The sequence below is a fragment of the Paroedura picta genome, chromosome 6 (genome assembly GCF_049243985.1).
Source record: "Paroedura picta isolate Pp20150507F chromosome 6, Ppicta_v3.0, whole genome shotgun sequence".
NCBI classification, from domain to species: Eukaryota; Metazoa; Chordata; class Lepidosauria; order Squamata; family Gekkonidae; genus Paroedura; species Paroedura picta.
In genome coordinates this window covers 108,600,983-108,624,469 of record NC_135374.1, presented here as the reverse complement: position 1 = coordinate 108,624,469, position 23,487 = coordinate 108,600,983, and the positions used below count along the sequence as shown (strand labels likewise).

Genomic DNA, 23,487 nt, shown 5'->3' with positions numbered 1-23,487 from the left:
TCCATTATCACAAATAACTGTTGATTATTTGTGGCAGGATGAGACTATGGTCATCCTATTTGTTTCCATAGGGAAATTTCATGACAGAATGGGCAAGCATCACATATGACGCGCGAAACTTCATTAGTAAAGATGAGAAGCTTATTAACGTTTGTATGCCATACCAAATAAGAGATGATGATAATAATCCCCATGAAAGTAATTGTTTTTTTTTCTTTTTAAAGGCCTTGACAACACAAAACTAATGAAGTTACTCAATGCTAAATAAATCTCCTAAGATTTTAGAATGAATATTTATCAAAAGCAGTCATTCCATACAAAGTTTCACAATAACTCTTACATAGAGAATGTAAAGCTCCTAGGAACATCTACAGCAGCCTTTGCCAACCTTTTTATCATTGAGAAACCCACAACACATTCTTTGGGCTTCAAGAAATCCTGGAAGTGAGGTCAGCATGACACATGGCCACAGAAGTCACATGTCACCAGAGGTGACATCACCCAGACATGTCCACCGGATGTGACATCATGTGTTGTCACCTCGATCCCCAACGCCAAAAATGCCGTGGAGAACTACTCCATTTGGCTAGGAACAGGGCTGGGGTAGGCATCACCACCGCATGGAAGTTAAAATGAGAGTACTTACCTCTCTGGACTTCTGTCATTACCACACACAATGAGCCTTGGCCAGCAAGAATTTGTATGACGAGGGCCTCTCCCCTTTCCACCCCCTTCACCCCCTCCATCATTGGTCATTTGGGGAGGGATGGGAGGAATTGACATAACCAGACATGGTCATCTCACTAATGATTTTTTAATGGAAAACATATATATTAAAAATTAATTAACTCCTACCCAATCGGCAGAACTTTTCCAGGGCCATCAAGAAACTCCAGGGTTTCACGGAACCCATTGTGGAGAAAGCCTGATCTAGAAAACTGCTGTGACCATGTGGAGTGTAGGTGTTTGCCAAAATTCCAGCTTCTCAAAACCTACTCCTTCAGTAAGTCATCACACCATCTTGTGTTCATTGTAGCACTGAAAGACTACGTGGATCACCACAAGCTGACTGGGCCTAGATATCTTCCCTTCATAAGTGATAATGAAAACTGAGAAGACTGCTAAAAACATCTCCACTGTTAGCTCCCTGACTGGAAGAGAAAGATCCATAGGTCAGCATCAAGGTATTCAGGATACACCCATCTCCCAAAGGCTGAACAAAAAGCAGTTTAACTATACCTTTAATTTCACCACGCTGGCCTAGATAGCCCAGGCTAGTCCAATCTCATCAGTTCTCAGAAGATAAACATGATTGGCCCTGTCAAGTACTTGGACAAGAGACCACCAAGGAGGTACTGAGCTGTAACCCAGAGGCAGGCAGTGGCAAACCACCAATGGACGTCTCATGCCATGAAAACCCCATAGGGTCACTGTAAGTCAGCTCTAATTTGATGGCAAAAAACAACAACAAGCACAATATCAAATTAAAGAACATAAATAAGGTTGGATCTCACCTGGAGGTTGGCAACCTTACAATTTGTTGATGGAAATCTTTCCAACCATGGTAATTTTCAGTGTACACCAAGCCATAAATGTCTACCCTAGGCTTTCTTAACCAGAGCTTCATGAAACCCTGGAGTTTCTTTACCTCTCTGGAAGGGTTTTCCCAATGGGTAGGAGCTAATTAATCTGTTATATATATAGTTTTAAATATGGTCGTGTCAACCTGCCCCCGCCCCCCCTAATGTCCAATGATGGGCCTGGAGGGGGTGAGAATGGGAGGGGTTCTGGGTGGGCATGTACACAGGTATGCTTCCCAGCCATTTTCTGCAAGATTGTGCCACTTCTGGGATTTCTTAGAGCCTGAAGAATGTTTCAGGTGTTTCTCAATAGTAAAGAAATTGAGAAAGGCTAGTCTAACGCAATAAAACATATCAAAAAGGAAATTTCATATGCTGGTTATGTCAAAAAAAATATCACTGCAGAGTACATTATAAGACTTCATTTCATGGCATCCATTTTTTTTCTTTTGAAGACCACATATTTAGTTAAGAGGTCAAGACATTTCTTTAAGACATAATGTAGAGGGCACTCCCCCCACACTGGATTTGACAGACTAAAGTTTATGTGTTTAGAATTGGCTGGGTCATTCCCATAGTGAGCTAGAAGATGATCAAAATTGTATTTCCTGAACTGAAATTCTGTTTCATCTTTCCAAAACTGCAGCCGTTCTTAATTGACTTAAATGTGCACCAACTGTTTCCTCTAATTAGAAATGTAAAACAATGTAATATTCAATGGTAAAAGAAAAAAAATTAAGGAGGTATATTATATGTGGGAATCTCTTTCCAATTTCCAGCTGAATGCACAACACACTTGCTTCAGGAGCAATATAAGATTCAAGAGCAGAGGGGGATTATAAAATTACATGTAAAACAAGTAAGCATGTGTGGAAGAAGAAAATTGCGTAAATGATATACAGTATTTCATAGGGGTTGGGAACAAATTATAGAAATCCACAGAAACAGGAAAATCATGGGCCCTCTTTCTAATATGGTGTAAATCTCTGACACATGAAGCATTGCCAATATCCATCCGCAAAGGAGACAGGGAACAGCCAAACCAAACATGCTGAGCTTAAGTACAAACATGAATGGTGTGGCCTAATTTTCATAAGCATACACAGTTTATTGTCCCCAAGGGTTATCAGAGTTTTTGGTTCCACAGTTTCCATCTTTCCTCTGACCAAAGGGGATATTATAAGGTACAATTCCTTCCCCAATAGCTTCACCTTACTGAACCCCAATTTTTTTAAAAAGAGGAGAAACATAAGAAGAGAAGACAGGATAACTTCAGCAGCAGTGGACACCACAGAACATCCATGGTGGCCATAGCTGAGGCCAGGGCATGCTCATATCATGTATAAGTCACTGGAACATGCTGGTGTGGCTACATGTGATGTACTAAAGAATAGGCCAGTGGTGTGCATACATCCACCTATGGCCCTTCCCCTTCTCACCCCCTCCAGGTCCATCATTGGCCAATTTGAGAGGGGGGCAGTCAACATGATCATATATGGTCATAACACTCAATAAATGTTTAACAAATTATATCTATGTATCTATATATCTCTATCTCTATACAATATATACACATACACTCCCATCCACTAAGGAAACCCTTCCAGGGCTGTCGAGAAACCCCATGGTTTCATGAGACCCTGATTGAGAAAGCCTGCTCTACCTCAATGGAGAAGGAGATGCCTCAAAGGAATCCAGGAGACATCACCTTTATGGCTGTAAGGACCATATGTTCAGAAGCATCTGCTTCTACTATGTGATGATAGCTTGCAAATCTCTCATATTTTGTGTTTGGCCATGGCAGCCATTTTGTGATGATACCCACTTTACCTTCACAAAATGTCAAAAATGCCTACAGGCTCAATGCGGTTGGAGGCTCCTGAAGTAGACACCCCAACAATATATCCAGAAATGATGTGTTTCCTCTGAAAAGAATGAGATCCAACTGAAGCATCCACCTCAAGAAATAGTCTATGGAACATTCTAGAAGGAACAGCACCAAGAGACGAGAGGTGTCTAGTCACTGAGTTATCAGGCTCTGGAATATTAGAAACAGCATTTGAAACTAATCTCTTCTACCGACATCCAAGAATTAGTCAGAGAATATATGGCGAATAACAAACCACTCTGGAAAACACAGTAGACTCTTGGCACACAATTTGCAAACGGAGAGAGGAGCAATTTGTTGAATAAATTATTGATTGTAAATTATTAACACAGTTCTCCTTGTAAAGGAAACATTGAAAGCGACCCTTTCTATGGCAACAGAAAGCAGAACAGAAACAAGAACAGACTAAGAAGAGTGGAAACAAGGAGGAGACTGCAATCCTTGGCATTCTCTTTCTATATATTTCTCCACTACATCTTGTTGGTAAACTTATGAATCATAGTGATTAGAGGTCCCACAGACACTTGATCTGTGTAACTGGTAACCTTGACAGATGATAAGAGATAGAAAGAGATATATATGAAGAAACAATATCTCCACTTTATAAACCTGTTGCTCTTCTCAGGCACCAACACACTACATTTCACTGTGAGTGCTGGCATTAATTAATTTATGGAAATCAATGCCATACACTCCCTGATTAATATCTTCTTTGCTTTATTAACTTTGAATGCATTCAGTGAATGACTGACACCCGATATCTGCCTGGAACAAAATCAAACGTAAGTCCAAATGCAAAGCAAATGCTTTTGTCCACAGGACACCTGAAGTTATTTACACATGCAAGCCCCACCCCACTCAAGCCGCCAACAAATACAATAAATGAAAGAATCATCTAAACGATGCATAGCCTCAAATCAGCCAAGGGTAGCCATCTTGCAATCCAGACACTCTTGATATGCCTTTAAATCTTGTGATGTAATGGGGGGGGGAACAAGCCACTGCTTCTCAGCTCATTTCCCTCCTGTGTTTTGGTGTTCAGTCCCTTGTCCATTCCTTTGAGGAGGAACTGAAACATGATAAGGAAATAATGGGGTAGAAGAAGCCAGTGCTGCCTCGTCACTTACTGTATTGAGGGATAGAAAGATATGTAGTTGCCAGGTTGAAAGGTGGCAGCTCCAGATCTAGGGATGCCAGTCTGTAGGTGGGAACTGAGGATCCTCTGTAATTATAGCTTATCTCCAGACAATGGAGAACACTTGACCTAGAGAAAATGGTTGCTTTGGAGAATGGACTGCTAAGCATTACACTCCAATGAGGTCCCTCCCCATCCCAAAACTTGCCCACTCCCGAATCCACCCCAGAAGCCTCCAGGTATTTCCCAACCCGGAGCTGGCAGCCTACCCAGATCAGTCCCCTCTGGAGTTACCCATGTACTGATTTGATCTTCAGAACATGCATGTATCTATGGCCCCTGAACAACAAGTGACCAATCCACAATCCAACCAACCACCTTTCTGTAAGCCTAGTAGACATGGATTTGGAAAATATATATGCCGCCTTACTGTAGACCTTCTCAGAACAGCTCATAAAAGTAAAACTAATGCAATGATATCATAAAGACATAAAATATTCAGTATTGAAACATCCAGCAGGCTAAAACGGAATAACATCTATATAGGCTCAGTGAGAAAAAGTGACTTTCAACACCACTAAGTTGCTGTATTTTGAACAAGTTCCAAGTCCATCTGGACTTCACAGGAACACAGAGGCACCAGCACATGCACATGTGCCAGAAGCCATCTTGTTTCATTATTTATTTTTATCAAACCTATCGCTGCCGGTTTGGGAGTTCCATGCCAGAAGCCAGCAACAACCACCGCAGTCTTGGACCACGCAGGGCCCAGAGTTGCTGCCGCCCATAGCTTCCATCACCTGGACCCACCATCCCCACTACCATGGACGCGGGCCTTGGATGATGCAAGGAACAGAGTCACTACTAGTCCAGGAGCCGCTGCGGCCTCCATCACCTGGGCCACACCAGGCCCATGACCCCCTGCTGCTGCAGACTGTGCTGTGCTGGGAGCCCCATCACAGAAGCCATAATTTCTGACCACACCAGGCCTGTGAGCCACATGAGGACCACACCTCTGTGCCACCTCCATTGTCCACACCACACCTCCATTGCTCCAAGCCTGAGAGCATGTGAGAGCAGACCTTTCACCTCCTGAAGCCAGAGGCCCTTAAGACCAGTCAGAGAAAAAAAAAAGATTATCTCCTTTTTTGGGAGAAAATCAACCTCTTCCTTTCAACAGAATTCCCAGAGGGACTAAAAGAAGCAGTAGTATGCCTATATCTCTGAATCCGCAAGAGCCCAACAAGTATCAACCCATCTCCCACTTGGCATCTCTTGGGGTAATGGTTGAAAGGGCAGTCACAGACCAAATAACCACATTTCTGGAAAAAGCTTCAGTCCTAGATCCATCTCAGGCAGGTTTCCGGCCTGGCCATGGTGTAGAAACAGTGCTAGTCACCCTGATGGATGACTTCTGTCACCAGTTGGACCGAGTTGGGTCAGCACTGCTAGACCTCTCAGCAGTGTTCGACACAGTCAACCATGAGCTTCTAGCTGACCATCTCGCTGACGCCGGAATATGGGGGACAGTCCTTCAATGGTTGATCTCCTTTCTCCAGGGTTGTGAACAGAGGATAGCATGTGGAGTCCTTCAAGGAGCAGTCCTCTCTCCAAGCCTGTTTAACATCTTTATGTACCTTCTTGCCCAACTGGCTGGGATGTCACCAATATGCAGAATACCCAGCCAAGCCAAACTACTAATGCCCTACTCAGTCCCGGAACACTTAGCCACAGTGATCCATGTGACAGTCACCACTAGACTGGACTTCTGTAACTCACTCTATGCAGGCCTACCCTTAACCTTGATCCAGAAACTACAGATGGTCCAGAATGCAACAGCTAGGGTCCTCACAGTGATACCGTGGAAGTCCCACATTTGGCCCATTCTCCAACAACTACACTGGTTACCAGTAGAATTCTGCGTCAGGTTTAAGGTTCTGGTTATCACCTTCAAGGCCATACACAGTCTGGCCCAAGTGTACCTGAGGGACTGCCTCTTTGCCTACATCCTTCAAAGAGCTTTGCACTCCACCACCTCCAACTGGCTGGTGATCCCTGGCCCCAAGGAAGCCCGCCTTCTCTGTCCTGGCCCCCACCGAGTAAAACAGGATCCCAGAGGAAATCAGGGGCCCTTATAGAATTAAAACAATACTGCAGAAAGGAGTTGCAAAATGGAGCTCCTCCACCAGGCATTTGTTTGAGGTCGACCATAACTACTAACTGGGCCCCTGAACCTCCTCCCCCCTCAAGAATATATATGCCTGAACTGATCCACTATGGGTATGTTAAGCTGTTATTTTGTTAGATTGTTATTCTCTAAGATTTTTATTATTGTTGTTGTTATCCATTCATCATAACTATTGTACGAAGAAACGGGTACTGGTAATTGGGGATTCCTTGGTAAGAGGTGTAGAGGCCGAAGTGTGTAGTCCAAACTTGTTGTCTCGAAAGGTCTGCTGCCTAGCTGGTGCACGCATCAAGGATGTGATAGAACGGTTGGACTGGCTCATCAAGCCTACAGATCATTACCCCTTCCTTCTCATCCATGTAGGAACAAATAATACTGCCCTGCAGAACATGGAACATATTAAAAAAGACTTTGTGGGTCTGGGGGAAAAGGTAAAGGACCTGGGAGCACAAGTTGTGTTTTCATCAGTCCTTCCTGTAAGTGGCCGAGGCATAGGAAGAGAGAGAAAAATTATGCAAGTAAATGACTGGCTATGCCAATGGTGTCGACAGGAACAATTTGGATTTCTGGATTGTGGTCAACGATGTTAATATGAGGGTCTATTATCAAGAGATGCGTGTACCTCACAAGGGACGGGAAAAGTATTTTTTGGGGAACCAATGCACACCTGGTGAAGAGGGCTTTAAACTAGACACAAAGGGGGAGTGAGACGTAAATTCAGAACTTGGTGTGATGGCAAGATCTGAACATGAAAAGAGCTCAAATCTACAGGGAATGTTACATAAGAGGGAACTACTAGCTTACAAGGATGTTAAAAAACAAAACCATGAGGTACACAAAGGATGGATTACTATGTCTCTACACTAATGCACAGAGTATGGGAAACAAGCAGGAGGAACTAGTAGTAGTAATAGAGGAAGGGGGCTATGACCTAATAGTAATCACAGAAACTTGGTGGGATACTCAATATTGGAATACTAAAATTGAGCTTAAGGAAGCCAAGTTGGCTCCATAAGCAGTTGTCAAAAGATTTGAGGAATAAAAAAAAATCATTTAGGAAATGGAAGGCCTTATTAGCAAGGATGAGTATAAACAAACAACCAATAATTGTAGGTGGAGTGTTAGAAAAGCTAAAGTTCAATATGAGCTTAGGCTAGCAAGAAATGCTAAACATAACAAAAAAAGGCTTCTTTAGTTATATTTCAAGCAAGAAATAGAATAGGGATACCATAGGACCACTGCGAGGACAAGAAAGTGAAATTATAACAGATGATGAAGAGAGGGCTGAACTGCTTAACTCCTATTTCTTCTCAGTCTTCTCTTGTGAGGGAAATAGTGATCAATGTGGCAAAAACGTTACGCAACACGGGGGACGGGAATGGTGGCCTAGGATCACTGTTGGAGCAGTCCACAAACACCTAGTTTCTTTAAATGAAACAAAGTCTTCTGGGTCAGATGAACTGCATCCAAGGGTACTAAAAGAACCTGCAGATGTCATCTCTGAACCTCTGTCCATTATTTTTGACACTTATTGGAGAACAGGTGAGGTGCCAGATGACTGGAGGCAGGCAAATGGGAAAGGGAAAAAGGAGGATCCGGGTAATCATCGACCCATCAGCTTGACATCTGTAGCTGGCAAAAGTTTGGAACAAATAATCAAACACTCGGTCCTTGAGCAGCTGGAACTGAGAGCTGTGATTTCTAAGACTCAGCACGGGTTTCACAAGAACAAATCATGTCAGACCAATCTTATCTCTTTTTTTGAGAAAGTGACTACCTTGCTGGATCAGGGGAATGCCATGGGCATAGTTTATCTGGATTTCAGTAAAGCTTTTGATAAAGTTCCACATGTTATTCTTGTTCACAAGTTGGTAAAATGCGGTATGGATCCTAATTCTGTCAGGTGGATCAATAACTGGTTGACAAATCGTACCCAGAGGGTACTTGTTAATGGTTCAGCATCTTCTTGGAATAGAGTGACAAGTGGAGTACCCCAAGGATCTGTCCTGGGGCTTGTGTTGTTCAACATATTTATAAATGATTTGGATGAGGGATTAGAGGGGATACGTATTAAATTTGCAGATGATACTAAACTGGGAGGGGTAGCAAACAACTGAAGACAGCAACAGAATACAGGATGATCTTGATATGCTCGAGAAGTGGGCTAAACTGAATAAAATGAAGTTCAATAGGGACAAATGTAAAGTTCTGCATTTAGGTAGGAAAAATCAAATACACCAATATAAGATGGGGGAGACTTGTCTTGGCAGTAGCATGTGCAAAAAGGATCTAGGAGTCTTAGAAGACCATACATTGAACATGAGTCAACAATGTGACTCAGTGGCTAAAAAAGGCAAATGGGATCTTGGGCTGTATCAAACGGAGTATCGTGTCCAGATCACAGGAGGTGATGGTACCACTTTACTCTGCTCTGGTTCGGCCTCACTTGGAGTACTGTGTTCAGTTTTGGGCACCCTAGTTGAAGAGGGATGTTGACAAACTGGAACGTGTCCAGAGGATAGCAACAAAGATGGTGAGGGGTTTGGAGACCAAGACATATGAAGAAAGGTTATGGGAGCTTGGTCTGTTTAGCCTAGAGAGGAGACGACTGAGAGGGGATCTGATAACCATCTTCAAGTATTTAAAAGGGTGACATATGGAGGATGGAACAGAATTGTTCTCTCTTGCCCCAGAGGGACAGACCAGAATGAATGAGATGAAATTAATTCAAAAGAAATTCCATCTAAACATCCGGAAGAAGTTCCTGACAATTCAAGCGGTTTCTCAGTGCAACAGGCTTCCTTGGGAGGTGGTGGGTTCTCCATCCTTGGAAATTTTTAAACAGAGGCTAGATAGCCATCTGACGGAGAGGCTGATTCTGTGCAGGCAAAAAGGTGGCAGGTTACAGTAGATGAGTGATTGGGAAGTGAGTGTCCTGTATAGTGCAGTGGGTTGGACTAGATGACCCATGAGGTCCCTTCCAACTCTATGATTCTATTGTGCTTGATCCCGGTATTTCCTTATTTTTCATGAGAACCACCCTGAGTCTAAAGCATATTTAAATTTTATGCCAATTAAGAGTTACAGACAGACTGACAGTCATTTAAGACAATTAAAATCAGCTCCCCAAAACACCCATCATTAAAACAATTACATTAAGATTCAGAACTAAAATATATACCAAGACATAAAAACAATATTGTAGCCGCCTTAGTTTATTATGTCTCACATTAGTGATGCATGAACATGTGCATGAAGGTTGTTAATATTTGAGGAGCCCTGTTTCATTCCATTCAATGCTCCTTTTCCAAAAATCCAAATTATGATGATTCTTTTATGCTAGCATAATATTTGCTATTTCCTTGTTTTTGAGCACCTATATTTTAGAGGACTCATTTAAGATGTCTTTTTAAATTGATTAAAATATGTTCTGTTCAAGGATGTTGTTGTTGTTTTTTTAACCTTCCTGTCTAATGAGCATTTTCGTGTGTTGTTTCAATTTTGCCCCGTAGGTCAAACTGGAAAAAAGAAATGTCAAATGACTTCTCTGTCAATCAACAGGATTCACTGTGTACAAAGGAGGGCTGGCCGAATGGAATAGTCAAAACTAGAAAAATTCAACCAATTGGCTAGCACAAAAATGTAATCTTTTTATTCCAATTATTCCAATTTATTCTGTAGATCAGGGGTAGTCAACCTGTGGTCCTCCAGATGTCCATGGACTACAATTCCCATGAGCCCCTGCCAACATTTGCTGGCAGGGGCTCATGGGAATTGTAGTCCATGGACATCTGGAGGACCACAGGTTGACTACCCCTGCTGTAGATATTGCCTTCTTATCTATGATGTACAAACAAACCAAAACGGGTTCAATAGCCCGTTTTCAAAGTTGTTTTCTTCCTTGTTGGTTTTTACCATATAAATAGTCCGTCAGGCTCAGTGTTTCCTAGAGGTTTCTTTACTGCTCTATGGCTATGAAACCCCCCTATGAAATCAACAGGATTTAGCAGGACCTTCTTTACTTTCCTACAGGTGTTAGTATTACAGTCTCCCTTCCTTACTGGGAATAAATATTTCTACGCCACTCTTCTTTCTCAAAATGCCAACACACTTCTTTTTTAAGCATGACAGTTTTGTAGCATAGATTCAAATGAGTAGCCATGTTGGTCTAAAGTAGCACAATAAAATCAGAGTTATGCGACCCCCGAGCACACGATGAATAAATCTTTGTTGGTCTTAAAGGTGCTACTCAGATAGTTTTGTAGCATTTTAGCCTGATAACAATGACCAACATGACTTTGCTTGGTTTTAATCAACAGTTACAACTGATGTTCTTTATTCAGTGCCACCTTTGAGATAAAGGGAAGGGAAAGGGGTGTGTCTCAGGTGAAAACACACACTTCCTCTCTTCCTTCACCAGGTGGAGGCTCCATTCAAGACAATGGAGATCAGCATCAAAACCGCTCAAGTTCTTTCAGTCGAGTCTCAAGTTTAATGACATAGTGCTAAACTATGATTGGACATGACCATGCAAGGATTTCATTGTTAAATGTACATGAATAACCAATCGGTACAATAAAGTCCAGTTGGAAGAGTTTTATGGGATAGGCGCTGCATGGCAGTAGTTAAAACAGTCTATAAAAATGGGGGAAATGCAAATAAGGGAATAACAGGGTCCCCTGTTGGAACAAAAAGGACAGAAGCATGAAGAGGGAGTGGGAGACCTGATCAGCCATTGGTGATTTAAAAAAAATATTTCAACCATCAGTAAAACTCATAACACTCAGGAATTAGATGGGAATTTGGAAAGATTGAAACACTATATTATATACAATGGAGAGCATAATTAACTTACAATTACAGAATCCCATTAGTAACATTAATATAAACATTTAATTTATTAATAAGAAGATAAAACATTCAATTTAAACCAAAGACAGGTAAAAGATTTAAATAAATGATTATTTTTAAAAAGGTACAGGAATCTGGAAAGCAGCATCAAAGTTTAAAGGGCATAGTTAGTTCATTATCTGGCACACAAAAAAATCTGATTAAATGGGGACGTTGGGTTGAACCGTAAAACCATTGAGCCATTTGTTTAATGGCAAAGGAGTTCAAACAATGAGAAACTAGGGGTGTGACCTTAAGGCCAGTCCCTGAAGTTCTCCCCTTCTCCATTTTATCTTCACAACAACCCTGTGAGTAGGGCTGCCAGCCAATGGCTGGCTCCTGGCAGGAATCAGGGCCATAAGATGGGGGCACCATATGCATGACAGGGTGGCATCATTTCTGGAAGTTAAGTTGCTCTAAGAATCATCAGAAACTGTTTGGAAAAGCCATAGAGTTTCTGGCAATTCCTAGGACCATTCCGCACGACTTTAATGTAGCAGAAGTCTTACCTTTGGTAAATGCTACTAATTCAAGGTTCTGCATGACATCGCACCCAATCTGCAACACTCCTGCAACACTCCCGCAAAAAGCGCTTTGTTGTAGCGCTTTTCGGGAGATCAGGAAAAGTGGATTCCCCCTGAGAAAACCGCTACACTTCTGAGCACAAGCTACAACAAACAAGCTAAAGACATGTGTGTTCTCAATGTAGCAGTTAAAAGAAAGTCCCTCCCCCGCTCTTGCCGCTGAACTTCCGGCGAAGCGATTGCCATTTTTTTTCCCTTAGACGGGGAAAGCAACAAATGAGCGAGGCTTCTCAGAGGCTTCTCCGGCTAAAGTCCCTCCACAGAAGTGATTAAAAGTTAAACAAAGCTTCCTACTGCAAGTGTCTTTAAAGTTCCCAAGCATAATACAGCCCCTTGTTTGACACTGCCCATAATTTCGGCCACAAATCTCGCCCGGGGGGGGGGGGTTAACTTGAAGACCCAGTAAACTATTAAGCGCCAGCTCCTACACCTGCGGAAAAGATCTTTCTGATACATTGAAGGAACGAATATGCGTTGCTATAAGTGTTTTTGGGTTTTTAAGAAAGAGTTCTTAAAGTGAAACACGAACACAACAGGCTGTTAAGGAGTGGGAGGAAGCGTGGAAAAATATCGCCTCCCCTATTGCAATTTCAGCGAGACTGGAAACTTGTGAGTTACGAGAACAGCGCTAGTGGGAGAGCTTTTTTCCGCTAGAAACGGCTGTGTGCGTTACCGCGATCTGCCGCTTTTGCCTGCAGCGTTTTTCAATAGCGCACAGATTTAGCCACATTGCCCTTTGTGCGGAATGGCTCCTAGAATAACGTGACACTCCTTCCAGGTTCTCCCCAGAAGTGACATCACCCTGCCATGCCAACGGTGTCCCATCCCACGTCCATGACTCCTGCCAGGTACCAGCCACTGGCTGGCAGTTCTACTAGCTGGGTTGTTGGTGGATAAAATGGAGAAGGGGGGAGTCCAGCAGAAGGGGGCTACAGTGATCCTGTTCGTGCCAAGCTCTGTCTCACTTCATCCTCAATGAAGACGGATTTCTTTGCACCACATGTGTATGGAGCAGTTCTCTATGAGGAGGTGTCCTATGGTTAGCCAGACCAGACTATGGTTCATGACATTCCAACTCCATGATTCTATGAATCTTCTGTTCTAACACTTCTAATAAAATAATTACTTGCCTGATTAACTAGAGTACGTCTTTCCAGTTTGAAGACCTTACTGGAAAATTAATGGTGGAGCCCAGGGAGGAAAGGGCTAAAGGAAGGGAAGGACCTCAGAAGAGCATAATTCCCTAGAGTCCACCCTCTGAAGAAGCCATTTTCTCCACAGGAACTGATCCCTGTTATCTAGAAACCAGCTGTAATTCTGGGAGATCTTCGTACTCCACCTGGCGGTTGACAAACCCTATTATACACCTGAGCAAATGAGAGTCATAAAATATTCCAGGGCACAAGTTCAAGTTTATCTCTGCAAAACATGTACCTATGTTAATTCATCTAATTAAATAAAATAGTGCAAACGGAAACGGACCGCGTAATATATTTATAAACCTCTGTGCAAGTTATGTGCAAACTTGGGATATTTTCTGCACATTATTAATTTAGCATGTTTGGGTTTTTTTTAATATCAAAAGATGTTCAGTGGGGGAAAGTTCTAATGCCAATTAATTCTTGCCATCACAAGTTCTGCAATACGGTTTTAAAAAGTCATATATCATTTATTCTAAATGAGTGAAGCTTTCAAACATTCTTAAGCTATACAATCACCCATGGTCAAATTAATTAACATTCAGTCTAAATCCATCATCACTTCACATGGGAACCTCACGCATATCACCACATTGTAAGCTACATTTATTATTTATTTATTTATTTATTTATTTATAACCTGCCCACCTGCCCAGTCAGGGTTACAGAGGCAGAAACAAAATGTGCTAAAAGTACATTATAAAATCAGTTAAAACCAAAGCTAAAATAACACCTGTAAAACCCAAAGAAATCAATTAAAACAGAAGATGGGCAGAAGGAGACAGTCAAGGAACAGCAGACAAAAAAAGAGTCTCTACCTGCTGAAGGAAGATAGATGGGTTTTCATATTACCATTCTAAACTGGATGTTATTCTTTTGTGGCCCAATTTCTAGTAAAATAATAAAGGGACAAGAGTTTCACTTAGCTATTCCTTCCAGTAGTAAGTAATCTCTGAAGTTTTACCACGATTTCAAACAATACCACTTACCTCCAAACTTTTTTGCCATGTGAGTTGCCTTGGAAGGTGTTTTGCTTTTTAAAACATGTTCTAAGCTGAGCACTATAGCAACACCATTATGATCAACTGACCAGCTATTGCATCATAGCACTATAGCATTCTGCTTAGAATGTTAACAACTTAGAATGCCAACAACTCGCGGCCCACCCTCTGTCTTCCCTGGTAGGATGGCCATGAGCCACACATCTTCAGGCACCTGGAAAGCAGTGGAGAGGGTGCAGAGGGCAGCAGCACACACCAGGGAGGTGCCCTGTGGGCTGCTAGGGCTGTAGAGGGCAAGCTGGAGCATTTCATGTGGAGTGTTTTGTACTTCCACCCGCTGCACCCCCTTCTTGCCCCACACCACCACTGCTGGAGCTGCCTCGACAATGAGGCCCCACATGAAGCCCTCCAGCACTGCCCATCATGGAGCCTCTCCCGTGTACTGTGCAGACCTAGCTGCCCAGCTGCCCTCTCTGCCATCGTCTGCAGCTCCTCCACTACTGTGGCCTCCTCCGCCCCCTCAGCTGGCCACTCTGCAGCGGCCAGCTTTGGGGCTCCCTTCGACCACCATCAGTGCCACTGCAGCCACCAATGCTGCCTCAGCTGCTTGGGCTGCTGCCTCAGCCTCAGCCTCCTCTGCTGGCTATCTCCCCGCCTCTTCGGGTGCTCTCCCTGGGGCGGGACAACAGACGTCATGTCCATACCAATTTCTGTCCCAGGGGCCATACCAGAAGATGTGTTCCACATCAAAAAGCCCTCTGAGGCAGCTGGCAGGGCCAGGAAGTGGCATTGTAGGAAGCACAATATACATTTTACATAACACTGCGCCGATTCAGGAGTGCAGGAAAGAGGGGAAAAGCAAAAGAAAGCCACTTTTGTCCATCGCAGTTCAACCACACCTTGCTAACCTTACACAAATGAGTTTGTCTGAACTGTTAAATAAATACTGCTAGCAGCCAGTTATTAAAACAGGTCTGCCTGAAATGACTGGGGGGAAAACATAAGCAACTAGTTGCTAAGACGGAATACAAAAGCTGTTTGAATCCCGTCACTGAGAGAAAGAGACCTACGAATATCCCCGGGGAGGCAATTCTATAATTTTGCAGCCACAACAGAGAAGGCCCTTTCTCAGATAGCTGCATAAACATGAATAATAATTTCTGAGTTTATTTCTGCAACAGATTCCATCCCTTATTTTAGAAGTCCTCTGATCCCAGTCCAGTCACAGTTTTTGAGATTAGTACCAGCACTTTGATTTGGGCTTGGAAATGAGTCAAGGCCACTTGAAGCTCTTTTAAAAGTGCCACGGCCCTTCCTCTTGCTTCCGGCAAACTCTCCCATATTGAAAACAATCACTGGATAGGAACCTACCTGCATTCCAAGTTACAACACTCTGATAATTGCTGCTTTATCTGCTTATGCTCTCTGAAGTGCCATTGAGTTGGGAGAGGTTTAAGGGCTTTTTTAAAGGTAGCATACGTCCCTTTATCTACCTTTGACGGTAAACTGCCACTCGAAAGCTTCTGCATAAATATCGGTTTCACTGGCATTCATGGGACTGGAGTTTCCCTTGCACTTTTTGGGAAGGTGGGAAATAACAGAAGATGTGCTAAATGCAATTTAAACAGGTAATAACAGCATCTGTTCAGACAGCAACTTGTGTTCTGTGGCTGGTTTAGAACAACGGAAGTGCCCTTCTGGTCCGTGAAGCGGGGAAGATTTTTACCCATTACCCCATCCACAAGCCTCCACCATGGCTTGTGAAAGTCCCCTTATTCCCAAAAGAAGAAATTTGGGGAGGGAGGCTGGCAGTGGCTGGCAGCGACAGGAGGAGAGAAGCCTTGTTTCCTTCCACGCACCACTCAAGGTTTGTCAGAGGCAAGCCATTATTTATTTAGAGAGCTATTTGGATGGATTGCGTATGAATGTTTTATAACCTAAAATGAGTATTCAAACAGGAACATAATGGATAGATTACAATGGGACATCAGCATCTCCGCGTTGCTACATTATAACGCAAACACTTCCTGTTGACAGGCTAAAACAGAGATCCTGACGGCTCACAAAGTTCCTTCTTGGACAGAAATGAAAAGACAAAAAAAAAAAAAAAGGCAATGAGTTATAGTAAAACAGCGGCACTGATTTGCCATTCCATTTAGTTCCCGCGTGCAATATTTCAATCACTTTAGGCAGGCAACGTCTTCAAATGAAGTCTGTGCATTCCACGATGTATCTCCTCGTCCACAATTCCACGAGACCCGGAGCTTTCAAACGTGTCTACTATTATTTATCCGTCATTAAATTTCTGTTTTCCCTTTCCGAGCCATCAATAGCTCCTGTTTTGTTGCCACTGTTAAGATACCACTATGTCCACTTGGAGTAGAAATTTAGATAAAAGGCTTTCCTTCCCAATAGAGCAACTTAAGGCTGCAAGGAGCAGCACGAGGAAAGTAAGCCGTAAAAAGTTTCAAAATAAGACCTTAAAAGAAGATTGGTGCTCGGCGCTCAAGGACACAAATCGTAAATGTTCTCCACTCATCTTTCCAATGCCCTTTAGTGGTAATTTTTCCTTGCTGGACTATTCCTGCTGGTTAGAAATTCATAAGTTCAGATGAGCTTATCGATCGGCGAGGTGGAACGCTTTAGACTCGGCGGAGGTGCAAGGGAGATATAACCGAAGTCCTGCAGAGGAACACAAATCCCCTTATTATCCGGATCAAGTAGATCCCTTCGCTCCTATTGTTTTTTGTATGCCCCCAAAGCAATGCTGCACAAAACAAATCTATTACTCCTCAGATAAACAGCTAACAATGCTTTCTGAGAACTGCATGAGAGATGTGGTGATTTTTCGGTTTATGGTGTCAAGAGAGAACTTCAACTGACTTTTATTCTCACATTTTTGTGAAGTAACTGAGGATGAATAGTTAATGGCTGTTCATGCTAGGGAAAGGAAGGAAGTCTGGATAACATACAGTATCTTCTTTTGTGGGAAATAAAGCAGCTTAGACTGGTCTGCTAGCTGTACGGCCTGGTGGAAGGAAGAGTAATTCAGGCATTGGCTACTTCCAGAATGCTGTAATGTGATTCCAATTCTCCTTAGGTCACCAATTCAAGAAGGTCGTGTGGAGGGGCTGCTGCTCAGCCCTGTGGCATTGATGCTGTGGGGCCGCAAAGGGGTTTATCTTGTTCCCCGTGCTATTTAACAGCTTCTTGAAACTGCTAGCAGAGACCACCCAGAAACACAAATCCAAATCATGACCAAATACTTATACCCCACTTTTCACCACTCAAAGGTGTCCCAAAGCACTTTACAAACACCTGTCCCACAACAGGACACCCTGTGAGGTAGTTGGGGCTGAGAGAGCTCCAAGGGAATTGCTCTATGACAGGGTTGTCAAACTGCGGCCCTCCAGATGTCCATGGACTACAATTCCCAGGAGCCCCCTGCCAGAATTTGCTGGCAGGGGGCTCCTGGGAATTGTAGTCCATGGACATCTGGAGGGCCGCAGTTTGACTACCCCTGCTCTATGAGAACAAGTCTAAGGGAACTGTGACTGGCCCAAGATCACCTAGCTCGCTGCATATGGAGGAATGGGGAATCAAACCCAACAGATGTATTAGAATAGGCCCTTCCTGATGTTTTCCAAATAATGTTTAATTCAATTTGCAATATTGGTTGTAAGGGTTCACATGTTCAAATGGTTTAAATGTTTAATAATGGTTAAATGTTTTAAATGCTTGTAATGGTTTAAATGTTTGATAATGTTAATGCAATGATGCAATATTGACGTCATTCTTGGGAGCGTGTGTATGTTGTGAACTGCCCTGAGCTGCAGGGGAGGACGATATAAACATTACAAAGAGAAATAAATAAATAAGGAGAAATAGGGAAATAAATAAATAAATCAGTTAAGTAGATAAATAAGGAAATAAATTATCTCCTTCTGTCTGGCTCAATCGTAGACTTCCTTCTCCTCTGAGCACCCTTCCTCCCTGCTTGCCTCCAGAACAGACAGGACTAAATCTCTGCTCTTTCTAGACTAAGTTGTTTCTCTTCCTAATGAAACTATTTTTTTTTTAGCAACCCAGTGCTCCTCCTTCCTTTGCATGCTGAAACTCTGCCAGCAGTGATGGCGCCATGCGCCACAATGTCATCCCAGGGCCCATTCTGCACACGCTAGATCAGGGGTAGTCAACCTGTGGTCCTCCAGATGTTCATGGACTACAATTCCATGAGCCCCTTCCAGAGTTTGCTGGCAGGGGCTCATGGGAATTGTAGTCCATGAACATCTGGAAGACCACAGGTTGACTACCCCTGCGCTCGATAATGTGCTTTTAATACACTTTTGAAGTGGATTTTCCTGTTCTGCACAGAAAAATCCAGCTGCAAAAGCACACTGAAAGTGCATTATCCAGTGTGTGTGGAACAGGCCCAGGACCAACACCTAAAGCTCCTGGTGGCACCAGCCTACAACAGTAATGGAGTGTTCAAAAGGAAGAGACACATGTCTCCAGCCTCTTGATTGCAATTAACTTCTTAACAGTTTGCACAGAGATTCTAACACGAGAGTTGATGTGATAAAACTTTCAAACACAAGTTATGAGAGATTGCGAGTTTGGCTTCTTCAACACTGCTACACTTGTATAAACAGAATATTAAATTACCACAGGAGATATATGAAAGAAGAACACTCTCAGTGAGGCAATTTCTCCCCTTGTTAATACAAATGAAAAGGTATTAAATATTCACGGAGACAGACGGCTACTACATAGCCGTACTAATCTTTGTGTAGTTTGAGAGGAATTCTGATGTGATAATTGCCCCGCTTTATAACATATATATACATTTTTTCAGGTTTTTGCTATCAACGGCTCAAATTATTACATCAACTAAAAAACCTTTTAATCGTCACCCAGGATGTGAGAAGAAAACACCTCCTCACGTTAGGAGCCTGCGGACTCACTTGAAATAAATAACAAAAAGGGTTTCTTACTGGATTAACGTTAGGCGTCCCGATGAAAGGCGGATTTGTTAAATGGACCTAATGAAATATTCACTCTGAAAATCCTGGCTTCCCCAATGTCTGTCATGAGGATATCAAGCCACAATTACACATCTTGGAAGGTTGTCAGGAGTCAAGTTTCTTGCAGGCCCTGAATGTGGATAAGTCTCTTGGAAGCAGGTCACGTGGTAAGGTCTGAGACCTTTAAAAAGCTTCCAGGTCAGGCCTCTTCTTGGTTTCACACTAAAAGAACAGGTCTCTAAATCCTTCTCCTTGTCACAGCTGTCCTTGGCTTTTGTTTGAGCTTTATGTCCACGCTCCCCTGCCCGGCCTCACTCTTCACATTGCTCCCCTGATTTGACAGGAGCTGGATATTTCAGGAATCGGTTATCAGAAGAAGTGTCTTTTTGAGTCTCTGGGCACTTGTGGAATTCTGACACGGGCATGAAATGGCTGCCAAAAGAGGCAGAGCCAGAACACAAAGAAAGCCCAAGCGCAGCAGAGAAGAGGGGTAATTAAAACAACACATTGTTTATTTATTGTTTTAATTATGTGATGTTTTAAACCATGGTTGTGAACTGCCCTGAGCCTGCTTTCTTGGATATGGGCCAGGTATAAATGAAACCATAAATAATAAATAAATTGGGGGAAAGGGGTAGAAGACAATAACAGGGACAGCTGATGATGAAATAACATTATTTTAAGCTTCAGAGCCAATCATCACCCCAGTGGCCAATTCTGTACATGGTCACTCTCATGATGACTGCCAGGGTTGCAATGCAGAGGCAGGCAATGGCAATTGTCTTGCCTTGAAAACCTCACCAAAAGGCACCATAGGTCAGGTGTTGCTTGACAGCAAAAATAAAGATAATGGTTGACTCCTATCCTAATGTTAAATCCATGGGTTCGAAGGAAGCCTGGCCCACTGGGAGCTCAATCAGATCTTTATTGCGATCTCCGCATGATGTTACAAGACGCAAAACTGAACTGAGAAACCCCTGAAGCCCCCCACCCCGCAAAAAAACCCAAAACCCTTATAAGCAGTAGCAAACAATGGATTTTCCTGCCAGTGTGTGCTATTGGTCAGTTTTAGTTTACACCAGCTTGATCCCCTAGCCATACATTGGTCAATTACATTGCATGTGGGAATCCTGCCTCGGAACTCAAACTCAGTCATCGCTAGAACCACAAACACAACACCAGTCATTCCACTGAGGAGGGCTGCCAACTCTCGGTTGGGAAATACCTGGAGACTTTGGGGGTGGAGCCAGGAGTGGGATGGATTTGGGGCAGGGAGGGACCTCAGTGAAGTATAATTCTATGCAGTTCACTGATCTCTGTCACCTGTAAATGAACTATAATTCCAGGGAATCCCCAGGTCCCACCTGGGGACTGGCATTCCTAATATTGAGTAAAGTTTGAAGCTTTTCTTCAAGGGAGGATGGATGGATGGATGGATGGATGGATGGATGGATGGATGGATGGATGGATGGATGGATGGATGGATGGATGGAGAAGCCTCATTTGTAATCCTGTGTACAATTCTGGTCACCGTATCTCAAAAAGGACATTGCAGTGTGGGGAAAAAGCACAGAGGAGGGCAACCAAGATGATTAGGGGTTGGGGCATCTTCCCTAGGAGGAAGGGCTGAAGAGTTTCAGTTTGGAAACGTGACAGCTGGCGAGGATGAAGACATGACACAAGTTTATAAAATTCTGCATGGAGTAGAGAAAGTTAACAAAGAGAAAATTTTCTCCCTTCCCCGAAGTACTAAAACTAGAAGGCTTCCAAAGAAGCTGATGGTCAAAAGGAAACACTACCTTACACAGAGAGTGATTAAAATGTGGAATTTGGTGCCAGTGGATGTAGTAATGGCCACAAGAATAAGCATCTTGAAAAGGGGTATTAGAGAGATTAATAGAGGATAAGTCTATCCATGGCTACTAGCCATGGTGCCTGAGGGGAACCTCCACATTCAGAAGCACAAAGCCCCTGAACCACAGAGCCAGTAAGAAACTTCAGGAGAAGGTCGTGGCCTCCATGACTTGTTGTTAGCCATCCAGAGGAACTTGTTAGCCACTGTGTGAGAATGCTGAACTAGATGGACTACTGGTCTGATCAAGTAGGGCAGTGGTCCCCAACCTGCAGGCCGCGGCCCGGCGCCGGGCCGCGGCTCCCTCTCCCCGCCCCCCCCCGCAGTAAAAAACTTCCCAGGCTGCAAGCTTGCGGCCCGGGAAGCTACTTACTGCGGGAGGGCGGGGAGAGAGAATCAGGGCCAGGCCACGCCCGCGCAGCCCGCGGGTGCGGCCCGATCCACGGGTGCGGCCCGCGGGCACGGCCGGGCGCGGCTCGCAGGCGCGGCAAGATCCGCGGGTGCGCCCCGCGGGCGCGGCTGGGCGCGGCTCGCGGGCGCGGCCCAATCCGCGGGTGCGGCCAGGTGCGGCCCGAAGCGTGGGCGTGGCCCACGCGGGCCCTGCGGGCGCGGCCCGATGCCCTGCCGGTCCCCAGCCTAATAAAGGTTGGGGACCACTGCAGTAGGGCTCTTCTTATATTCTTATGTTAACGTGCGAAAATATAGCTGCACACATTGGTCCTTATAGATTTCAGAAGAGACTTTCACCATTATACTTCTCCGGTCTGTTTTTGTTAGTTGACTCAGGGGGGTTTAAGAAAATGCATTTTCTCTGTGATATTTATCTTAGTAAATGTTTAAAAAGTTAGGGACAATGCATCCACTTTAAAAACATTCTGTTCAGAGTTCAGCCACTCACCAATACACATCCTTGAATGTGTTTTATTTAGCTTCACTTCTAGATCATGCCAGTATCTTAAGCATTCAGGTAACATAATTGTTTTATTTGCTGGAAAGTGATGCGTGCCACTAAAGTGTATGTCCGCTTAAGAGCCGCTTTGACTAAACACCTAGCCTTTCAGAGATTAAAGTGGACTTCTCAGGGAAAGTTCACCAGAAGAGACATGGGGTAAGTAACCAAAGAACCATGCAATTTGTTCTTTTGTAGCATCTCTGCAAGAAAATGGCTTGATTTACAGCACATGTACTTTAAATGGAAGAAAAGTATAGAGAATCCCACTAGGTATGTCCTAAGCCGTGGGTAAGCCTAAAATAGCTTTATGTAGCTGGAGGATGCACTAACTTCAACCATGGAGCATGGTGGGTCATATCTCTGTGCAGGACCTACACAGACAGAGAGGGGATGGGAATCAGCCTGCTGTATTTCTTTCTTTCTCCTACATAGTTCCAATGAAACCACCATTGAGCTGGCCCAATTTTGTGCCTCTGGCTCATTTCACACATGTTGAAGAATGCACTTTCAATGCACTTTAGACGCAGGCCTTCCTGTACTGCACAGAAATCCAGCTGCAAAAGCATAAAGTGCATTATCCAACGTGTGCAGAATGAGCCAATGAAGCAGCTGGTTAATCATATATACACTATTGAAATCAGACTTATATGGCTCTGAGATTTTTTATATGTAGATGTACATATGTACTGTTGTTATTATTGTTGTTATTATTATAGATCACTCCTCTCTACAAGCAGGCTCAGGGTGGTTTACAAAATAGCTAAAACATTCATAATAAGAATTTCAAACATCCTACAATTAAAACTTCCAAGCCAAACTGCTTCCCACCCAACCTTCCACCAGGCCTACAGATGTCTCAAAATGGCTTACAGTCCCTTTTTTCTCCCCCAACAGATGCCCTGTGAGGTAGGTGTTGCTGAGAGAGCTCTGAGAGCTCTGAGAGTACCATGACTGGTCCAAGTGGGGAATCAAACCTTATTCTATAGATTGGATGCTGAGGCTCTTAACCACTACATCAGGAATGGCCAAATCTAGCATCTCAACCTAATTCAATGAAAAAAACTTTTACTCCATAATCTGTACCAATAATAATTTAAGAATCCCACATGCAATGGCCTCATCTACAATCCCAACCGGAACCTTAAAACCTGCCAGCTTTAGATGCTTGAATTTAACCTCAGAAACTGACTGCAT

The 23,487-nt window shown here is 43.5% G+C and overlaps 1 protein-coding gene and 1 long non-coding RNA gene across 3 annotated transcripts in view; both read right to left on the bottom strand.

Annotated features, from left to right (window-relative positions):
- The window catches only part of GPC6 (glypican 6), a 947,632-nt gene that overhangs the window by 882,147 nt on the left and 41,998 nt on the right, over positions 1–23,487 (bottom strand). The gene's annotated exons all lie outside the window — the stretch shown is intronic.
- LOC143840407 (uncharacterized) lies at positions 9,991–14,530 on the bottom strand. Its single transcript, XR_013232179.1, has 3 exons — positions 14,454–14,530; positions 14,283–14,354; positions 9,991–10,309 (listed from the first exon to the last, which is right to left on the bottom strand). It is a non-coding gene; the product is annotated as an uncharacterized LOC143840407 (long non-coding RNA).